This window comes from Miscanthus floridulus, chromosome 7 (assembly GCF_019320115.1).
Source record: "Miscanthus floridulus cultivar M001 chromosome 7, ASM1932011v1, whole genome shotgun sequence".
Taxonomy (NCBI): Eukaryota; Viridiplantae; Streptophyta; class Magnoliopsida; order Poales; family Poaceae; genus Miscanthus; species Miscanthus floridulus.
This window is the reverse complement of record NC_089586.1, coordinates 5966369-5975707: the sequence shown is the minus strand read 5'-3', so window position 1 is coordinate 5975707 and position 9339 is coordinate 5966369. Positions and strand designations below refer to the sequence as shown.

At 41.8% G+C, this 9339-nt stretch overlaps 1 long non-coding RNA gene across 2 annotated transcripts; it reads left to right on the top strand.

Annotated features, from left to right (window-relative positions):
* The first annotated feature begins 229 nt into the window (after positions 1-229).
* LOC136462417 (uncharacterized) lies at positions 230-3307 on the top strand. 2 transcript variants are annotated; one of them, XR_010760711.1, is made up of 4 exons: positions 230-543; positions 935-1000; positions 1804-1858; positions 2545-3307. It is a non-coding gene; the product is annotated as an uncharacterized lncRNA (long non-coding RNA). The 2 variants fall into 2 exon arrangements; XR_010760710.1 differs by having other exon boundaries at positions 1804-1894.
* Positions 3308-9339: the final 6032 nt, after the last annotated feature.

Genomic DNA, 9339 nt, shown 5'->3' with positions numbered 1-9339 from the left:
TATTACTGTACACCAGCTGTATTTTGACTTTTTGAGTATATAGGAGTAGATCGATCGTGGATATCTCTTCTCTCCTTACGATACATGCACCAAAAGCGGGCTAACGGATAGGGCCACGTCGCCCGTTAAGCCGATCGCCGTTGGATCGAGCCCTCGTATGATCTGGTCCGTCCGATGCGGGTTGGTTCGGGTGTTCTACCCGCTGGCTCCCCTTGGCGTCCATCTCCTTCCCCCGTCGCGGACGAGCCAAACGCGGCAGTGACTGCGGGGCGCCGCACCCTAGCGCGGGTGGATTGCCGGCGCCGCGGGCGCGGCTTTGCCGGCCATCCCAGCGCGGGTAGGGGCCCCAGCGGCCCTGCCGCATGCGGGGTGCGGGCGCGGTCCCGGCCATCCCCGCGCGGGCGGGCCCCCCAGCGGCACCTGCAACTCCGACGCGGCCGGCGGTGCGGGCGTGGCGGCTCCGGCCACCCCGCAGCCGGCGGCGGGCGCAGGCATGGCGGCGCCGCGAGCGACAACCCCGCCAGCGACGTTCACCAGGACCAGGTCGCTCACGCCCCCTTTTCTTTATTTCATTTCCCCTGCCTACCTCCTCTGATTCGATTGGATTGCCTTCTTCGTGGTTACAGTAGCACAATGCGTGGAGGAATTTCCACCCGGATACTTGATTGACTTATTGTTATTATAATTTCGACGGCCATCAATTTCCAACACAAGATTTGTGCAACGAACTTATCCGATCAGCAGTAATCCAAAATATATCCTTGCTACAGCTTGGCCTAAAAAAAGGGCGAAAAGAACCAATCTTTTACATAGCCTCTGCAATTATTCAGTTTTAATGCGGTACAACCTTGTTTTGATTTTTTATTGTGGGTAAAAGGTGACAGACTTCCGATCAATGAAGATAATAACGATGCCATGGTGTATCTAAATGCAGATTCATAAGGAAGCCTTTTGAAGTGCACTCTCTACCTCTCTGTTGCATCCTATTAACTCAATGAAGGTACAGTAGCATGCTTCCTTACATCGTTTTTTGTTCAAACGGGTGATTCTATATAGCACTAGATATTTAGTTAGGAACTTCATATGTTTAGTATTCCATTTTGATATCTTCCTTTATAAAATATATAATTGTGCATCATGAACAAACATCGGTAACTTCCATAAGTTAGCCTAACTTTTACAAGAATAGGTAGTTCAGTTTAGATTGGACATTGGTCATGTAGCCATATAAGTATGTTTCAGGCATCAGCCAACCAGAAAAAAAAAATAGTATTACCACTAAGAAGATTTTGCACAAGCAGTAGTATAACATACCATGGCTGCAAATGGCATTATATGAAATTTAGAGACTACAAGATTTTGCATATTAAAACTTTAAAACTGCACAGACCTTGAGAACTGGCCTAAGATTGCTAGGATAGAACCTCGATACAACCCTCGAAGCCCAATGTGTGGAATCTTTGCAATGAGATCCGGAAACAAGTATGGATGCTCTTCGAGAGGTGTCTGATACAATGGAAAAGATAAAGCAATTAAATTTTGAGCATTCTGATTAGCAGGCTAAACTTCTGTTATCCTATAATAATCCAGAAGACCAGCACATTACTGCATAGCTGAAAATGGGATACCTATACAAGCCTATTCAATGGCATCTGAACCAGGATAGAGGCAACAATTAAAATCTCTGTAACAATTGTTGTGCTTTGTGAAATTACTTGATGACCTGCCTTTTCTCCCATAAGTGCAACTGATGTCCAGTCCATATCCATTGTGAGGTTCTTAAGCAGCGTTTGAACTTTGCAGGCTGGAATCTTCAACAATGTCGGGCAGGCGATAGTTGTCACCATGGAAACAAGAGGTTTGTTTCATGGCACTTGAACCACACTGTCATAAGGTTTGTTTCTATGTTGCTGGAATATGTCTCTATGCAGAGCTAAGGTATATAATTATTTGTATTGATTCTGTGTTTTAACCAGACGTAGAAAACTGGCATTCCTCAATCCTATGTTCTTAACAATTCAGCTCTCTCTCTTAGCAACCTTTGGCTCTTGCTAAAAAAACTTTGGCTGATTTTGAACTTAACTACCTATCGATTTGAGAAAACATTGCCATGGCTCTGACTTAAAAAAGATAGCCCAATGGGAGTTTATTACATGCATATATAAATATAGAATGCATGAAAGTTCATACCAAATGGTGAATGATGCTATTGGCACGTGTTTTGGTTCTCATGATTTTGCAAATGACAGCTACACCTATTCTGTTTAGAATCCAAAAAATTTTGCGCAGTACCCGTCACATCGAATCTTGCGGCACATGCATGGAGTACTAAATGTAGACGAAAAAAAAAACTAATTACACAGTTGGTCGAGAAATCGCGAGACGAAACTTTTGAACCTAATTAGTCCATAATTAAACACTAATTACCAAATACAAACGAAAATGCTACAGTGAGCCAAAATCCAAAATTTTTTGGATCTAAACGGGGGTATCACTTTACCTTGCACATTAACATATCTAAGGATAACGGCTTTGGTTTTGCAGGCAGCACGGCATCTTCTGAACACAGAGCATGGGAAACAGTGGTAGTTCGAGCATGTCTGGAGGAGTTGCGGCAATAGTGACCACTCCCTTTCATATGATGAAGATGCGGATGCTGACTACCACTTCAGGCACACCATTACACCAGTGTCCATGCACATGATAATCTTCTCCATCTATCGAAATGAGAATCCACTTGGCTCTTTACTGGCTTATTTGGAAACATAGCGATATGCTTCAATGCAAGGGATTGAGGTGGAAAATTAGTTCATTTCCCACTCCAATACATATGCATTGGGACTGGGAACGAATGAGTTGTCCAAACAATTTCTATGGGTGCAATCCCCTGTTTTTTTCTGGATTGCTCCAATGCTTATCCTGGAGCAATTATCCTGGAGCAATGAACTTTGCAACCTACGATGAGAATGTGTTCATGGAATCAACAAGACAAGAAAACCATGGTGGGTTCCAAGGGGAGTTCTTTTAACCATGGTGGGTTCCAAGGGGAGTTCAAAGATCATCTACCTTCCTTGTAACATACTCAGAAATCGCAAGCTTTTATCCCTACAATTTAATTTGAGGCGCATTTTTTAGAACTCCGATCTGAACTAGCATATCTGGATTTTAGTAAAACTATGGTGTAGCTATAAAGTTGGCCCATATTTTGATCATGAGCATACTTCATGTACACACATATTCTTGGATCTTCTATTTGTTCAAACTTCAGAGTTAAGACCTGATATAACATGTCATTATAATCTAAATTTATCAACTGCAATGTAAATGATTTCAGCTCCTATGAATTCGCGAAAGTTCGTTCCTCAAATATATGAATTCCCATAGTTCAATGCCTTCAAGATAGCAATTACTTTTCTGGTGGCATACATATGACGAAATACCAATCAACTTACTACTACACCAGCTATGACCTTAATATCTCAAATATAAGAAGTTGTGTCGCCATACAAGTAAAAAGAACAAAAGAAATAATCCTGGCCTTCACATTTTTCTAGTTCTCACGATTGGTAGTATAGCTTAGCTCTCACCAGTCACCACTTGCAGGTCAGGTCATCAGTGTCGTAACCTATCTCTAGTTGCTGCTGCATAGGATATAAGTATATACATATACACAGTTGGTATCACATGGCCGAGTAAATGCAGTGCCTGCTGCTGCCATGGTCCATGGACACACACATGATGAGGAGGAGGCGTCGCCGCATCGCTTCGCTAGATTTCATGGACCTCTCTGCATCTGCATCTCGCTGCTGCCATTAATGCATTGCCATCGAATGACAGATAAGTACAGTAGATCCGTGCACGCGCCTGCCTTAGTAGTTAATGCATCTTACTTTCCACGCCATGCCATGCCATGCCGATGCCGTAGTAGTAAATGCATGCATGCATGGGTAGGCAGCGCCGCTCCGGGCCCACCCGCCTGCTCGTACTGACTGCTTGCTAGCAGGAGTAGAGTGCCTGAGTCCCAAATTAATTGTCCTTTTAGTTTTTCGTGCAGTAATTTATTTATGTTTCTAAATAATTTTATTATAAAAATAAATTTAAAGATCTATCTAATAATATTAATTATGTATTATAAATATTAATAATTTTTTATATAAAATTAGTCAAAGTTATAACAGTCATTTTGGACGGAGGAAGTACCCTCTTTTGTTCCTATAGTAAAAGCTCCACTCTAGGAACTTCGTATCAACACCTACTATTAGGTTTTATATTCCCTCGTTCGTTCATCTATCTAGGTTGAATGCATGTATATTTATCTTAATTTACGTGTGTTGATGTAGAATAGAATGTAATTTAGTTTAATTTCACTACAATTCACTTCAATATATATGGATTGAGATAAATATATGCGCATCTAAACAAGGTCTTAGGGTAGAAGTAGGACACATACTTCTGTGCCTTCTATAATACGTTTTTAGGAAAAAAAAATTCTCTATAGATGCAATTTTTAGAGCTACAGTAGTTTTCCGTTTTTATTTGGTACTAATTGTTCAAACATTGATTAATTAGGCTCAAAACGTTCGTCTCGTAAAGTACAACTAAACTGTGCAATTAGTTTTTGATTTGGTCAACATCTAGTACTCCATACATGTACCGTAAGTTTGATGTGACGGGGAATCTTCTTTTTGCATAGTGCCAAAGTTTAGATTTTGAGTGAACTAAACAGGGCCTAGATTCCTCATCTAGTTTTTGGTACTTTCAAATTACAGATTCAGTTCACTAAACTTGTTTTGAGTTGTCATACATGCTTTTAAATTGCACGTTCAACTTCCTATACAGAGACCGCCTAAGGATGATTTTGTCTTCGACTACTCTTCTGCGGCAAACTTCGCTCGAACTTCTGTGAATTTGCCTTTGGAAGCTTGCTCCTTCACATAGCCTTGATCTCTCGATAGCTTCTCTTCATAGAACTAAGCCTTCACCAAAGTGGTTGATGTAACCGAAGTAGGCGAAGTAGTTGATGTGACGTCGAAATTGATAGCGAAGACCCTCGCTGACATGCTGGTGAATACGGTGTTGATGACTTCTAAAAATTGAAAAATACATCTTTTTATGGACGGAGGAAGGACCTGTGTATGTGTGAGGGACGGTGAGATCGGAGGATCGGAGGAGGCAGGCAACATCATTTGCATGGCAGTAGATTTTAGCTGAGACAGACAAGGAGAGATGAGCTTTAGCATACGGTTTTTTGTCGAGGCTTCTTTGGGCCTCTTTGGCAGGGCTCCGCTGGCTCCGGTTTCCGCCCCTGTTCACCTGTTGGTCACCCATGGATCGACATTGAGCTATTGTTCACTAGAGCCGTTTTTCTCTCTCCTTCTTTCCTCTCTCACAGACACCGCCGGAGCCGGAGAAGCTCGTTTTTCGGGCTCCGCGGCTCCGGTTCCCCCTGGCACCTATCGGCCCATGGGCGGCCGACAGGTGCGGGAGCCGGAGCCACCGGAGCCTTGCCAAAGAGGCCCTTTATCATCTTAATAATCAAACTTATTGCTAAGAGCGTCCTCAACCGTGCCACTTCAGTTAGCTCATAGGAATCCATATCGATACTTTTCTGATGTGGAAGAGAGAGAAGCCGAAAAGAAGAAGAGACTACCTCTTATCTCAACACTTATCTCGCTCAGAAAACGAGGTAGTTTGTGGGCACGCTCATAAAAAATGAGAGAGGGAGGAGAGAAGGTATAGAATAAATAATCATTTACGTGTAGGGTTCACATGATGAAGTAGCAATAACATGATATGTATGAGCTAGCTATTGTCTCATACCGTTGAGGAGGCCCTAAACGTGTACACGGCATAATGGTTTGCAAAGTCAAAATCAATAAAACTGAAAACTATTTTCGCCTACTCCTCCCGTCCTCGAATAACTGTCGTTTTTTTCTTTCCTTACGGTAAGTTTGACTAGATTTTTATAAAATCCGTGCAACATTTGTATCTTCAGATAAATTTATTACGAAAATAGTCTATCTAATAATATTAATTTTATACTATAAATATTAATATTTTTTTATATATATTTAGTAAAAGTTATTTCTCGAAAAACGAAAACAACAGTTATTTAAGGATCGGAGGAGCGGAAACCAAAGTCATAATGAAAAATTGGTTTTTCAAGATTTCTCTGTGCAGAGAAATCTAAGCAGTAATACCAAACAAGATCGACGAACATGTATGGAAATGCAATGGGAATTGTTTAAATGAATTTATTTATGAAATTGAACGCGGATAGAACGTGGTGCCAATGGGTGCGTGCCAACAACAACCGACGACGACTGGCCGTCTCTCTCTGGTGACTGCAGACGACGTGCAGAGACGTACCGAGTACGGGCCGGGGCGGTGGTGCTACACGTACGGCTCCGATGGCCGGCCGGCGATCGAGTGCTAAGCACGCATCACATCAAATCTTACGATACGTGCATAAAACATTAAATGTAGATGAAAAAAAAACTAATTACACAATTTAGTTGAAAATTGCGAGACGAACGTTTTGAACCTAATTAATCCATAATTAAATACTAATTGCTAAATAAAAATAAAAATACTACAATAATCAAATTTCTAAATTTCATCCAACTAAACAAGGCCCCTACGCTAGCTACCGTTACTGGCAGGGGAGTAAAGGCAATGCACATGCACCGATGCATGCAGTGGAATGCAAATGCAGCCCTTGTTTAGTTGGACCCTAAAATCCAAAAAGTTGCTACAGTACCTGTCACATCGAATGTTTGCGGCCCGTGCATGGAACATTAAATGTAGACGAAAAGAAAAACTAATTGCACAGTTTGGTGGGAAATTACGAGACGAACATTTTAAGCCTAATTAGTTAATATTTAGACACTATTTACCAAATAAAAACGAAGATGCTATAGTAGCCCCAAAATCCAAATTTCACGAACTAAACAAGGGCGCAACCGACCGCCGCCATGGCCAGCCTGACTAAACGACTGAGCCCTAGTTTAGGTCAAAAAAAAACTTTACTTCATATTCTATCGAATGTTTAAATACATACATTAAATATTAAATATAGACTAAAAAAATAAATAATGGCATATTTTACGACTAATTTACGAGACGAATCTTTTAAGCCTAATTAGTTTATAATTTGACAATAAAGTGCTACAGTAACGTATGTGCTAGTGATGGATTAATTAGGCTTAATAAATTCGTCTCGTGGTTTACCGACAGATTCTATAATTTATTTTTTATTAGTATCCAAACACCATTTACGACACCCCATATAACATTCGATGTGACGTCCCAAAACTTTAAACAACGACTTAATGATAGATGGACGGCCCATGCATATATCCATCTCGATGTAGCCCAATTTAGATGTGCAACATGTAGCTAGCTAGTGCGACGATCCGTCTTGAGGCCCAGGCAACAGGATGTATTTTTCTTTTTCTTTTTCTATGCTATTCACGAGATGTTCTATGTTGTATTTTGAATTTTTGGTGGAGCAGCCATGGGATGTTTTGTTTCCTCTGCATTAATGAGATGTTTAGTTTCCTCTGCATTAATGAGATAACTAATGGCTATGGTCCCACATCAAAGTCTGTGTCAAGAATCTGTAATGGTGTCATGTAGCTGTCTTTTGGGCTGTTTGGGCCCTGTAACGTGTTGGGACTTCATAGGGTCGTGAATAGGGGTTTTTGGACGTCCCTTAGACTATATAATCAGTAGACACCACCCACATTAGGGTTTGGGTTTTTCTTTTGATCAATCTATCATTGAACAGTCGCCATCATCGGTTGTGAAACCCCACATTTGAGATCTTAATCATACGTCCGCAATTGTCACTATACTTGAGTTGCGTTTTAGCCTTCTCAGCGAGGTCAACCAGATTGTGACAAGGTTGATAACCAGAGGAGACGTGGTGCTAATAAGGTTGCGGGGTTCGTGTCTTTTGATTTGAAGTTGGATCGATGTGTCGCTCTCCACCAAATCAATAGTTATCTCGACCTGACGGAAGATCGGGAACCCTGTTCCCAACAGTCACCAAGTTGGGAAGGTCTATATAAACCGATCAGAGTTTTATTCGGTAATTCTTATATGTTAGAGGCTTTACAAGGTGATTGTCGACAAGAGCACTTAATGGCGGATACTTGAAGAAATACTTTCCAAGTGTTTGGCAAGAGGCATGAAAAGCCAAGCATGGCCGATATAAAAAGCGGTTGATATTACATATATTGCCCCTCGAAGAAAAACGAGCGATTTTTACTTATCACCCTTAGAACAAAAACAGCTGATAAATTTGATATTGCCTTTAGGCTTTACTAATGTGATGTGTTTTTATATTCGCTATATAAACTATGCCTTGCTGCCTTCGCTGTGTCTTACCCCACCTCCCCGCACCCTGCCATGTCCTAGATCCGCCACGCCATCATGGAGTCGAGAGAGAAGCTCCACCAAATGCATCAGATTTTGACTAGGGAGCGGCGGGAGGAATGGGAACCAGTTGAGAGTTATACTCCCTCGTGTCTAAGAACGAACACAATTCTAGCACGGTGTTATGTCTTACTATTGAAAGCTCTAGGCCCCTAGTTAGGTTTTGGTGATTAATAACAATACGTGATTACTATGACTAACGTGTATTTTGCAGAGGCAATTAAATTAGGTAATAGTAATGGAGATTGATTGGGCAATCATGGTGGTCATGCCCCTACGATGGAAATCATTTTGGTTTTCAAAGGATGGACGACAAGGTTAAGGATGGACTAGTTCTAAGTGTCGTTTGGTGTTGTAGAGACACTTAGAGTAGTTTAGGACTTTGTTTTTCCTTTGGTCATACTATTAAGGGGGGTATGGACGGGTAGCTTGATCTAGGTGAGTCTAGTGGGTTAGGTGTGGTGCACACTTGCTAAAACTAGCACTAGGTAGCTCCTAAAAAGCCCTTAGATCCATTGGAGCAATCTTCATTCATATATGATTGAGAGTTGGAAGTGAATGGAGGGTCAAATACTGATCGAATGCTGGTTCCGGTGTGATCGGATGCTGGGGCAGAGTCCGGTCAGTTCATTTGATCAAGGTGAATTTGTCTGGTGCGACCGAACGCTGAGAGGTGAGCGACCGAATGTTGGGTGCCAGCGTCTGATCGACTCCAGTAAGGTTCCAGAGAGGGAAAATTGCGACCGGACACGTCCGGTCAGTGCTGACCGGACACTGTCCAGCGTTCGGTCACTACTTTAACACTGGGTTTTGGGGAGAACTGACCGGAGCGTCCGGTCACCCCGCAGAGGCACATAACGATTCATTTTTCAACCAAGGTTATAAATACTTCCTCCATTC